Source organism: Aquarana catesbeiana, linkage group LG06 (genome assembly GCF_042186555.1).
Source record: "Aquarana catesbeiana isolate 2022-GZ linkage group LG06, ASM4218655v1, whole genome shotgun sequence".
Classification (NCBI taxonomy): Eukaryota; Metazoa; Chordata; class Amphibia; order Anura; family Ranidae; genus Aquarana; species Aquarana catesbeiana.
Window position 1 is genome coordinate 17,508,014 of NC_133329.1, and position 1,027 is coordinate 17,509,040.

The following is a 1,027-nucleotide window of genomic DNA, read 5'->3' on the forward strand; positions in this document are numbered from 1 at the left end:
CTGTGCACCCTGGTTGAAAAAAGGCTGTTATAGGGAACATCCAGAAGAGGGAATTGTGTCTAAGCAGTGCAATCACCTTCTGAGAAACAGAAGGTCCCCTCCCTGGTATGTGAGAGTGCCTAGGCACACCTGTGTCTACAGACATATCACTGTGTATCTGCAGTCTGAGATCTCGGGCACTGCTGCCTCTGACTGCTAGTCTCATGGGATTTGGGAGAAGCTTTGATGATGTCACTATTGTGCTGCTCGCTGTTCTCCTTGCTGGAGGCTCGGACATGAGGAAGAAAAGCCTTGCCTCTACCAAGATGGCTGCCTCCACACAAAGACATTAGGTAGACCAAGGTATGGTAAGTCAGTAATTGGGAAAAGATCAGCTGCAGGAAGACCACAGGTTATACTAGTGACCAGTCCTCTACCCTCTGCTTGTATTTCTAGCTTACACAGTTTAAAATCTCCAACACTGCCACTTTATTTGCAGCTTACTGATCCAGCACTGCTTCCTCCTCCTCCATCTGACACACTGTCACCTTATATACAGATTACTGATCCAGCACTGCTTCCTCCTCCACCATCCGACAAGACAAACTCTTGTACTTTTCTGTCATCATCAACATCATTATCAAATTAAAAAACAACTGTTTATATCCAGAAAGGTGTAGAATGTGTAATAGGTCATCTAATATAGAAAAAGAAAATAGAAATAGTGTAATGTATTGCAGACATTCCAAGTCTCCCGCGAGGTGTCGGAGTCTCCCCCATTTCTGCTGCAGCTCCCGGACACCCGCAAGCACCTCCCGATATCCCGGGAATGATCGGTTCGGTACGGTGTGGTGGGAGGGACAGCTGTGAACACCGATCTCCCTGTATAGCTTTTCAGTTGACAGCCTCTTCTCCTTCCCTCCCTCCCTCGGCTGTTGGCTAAAAAGCTATACAGGGAGATCGGTGTTCACAGCTGTCCCTCCCGCCGCACCGTTCATTCACAGCTGCTCCCTGTGTGCTCCTCCTCTGGCCGCTCCTCTGGTCCCCT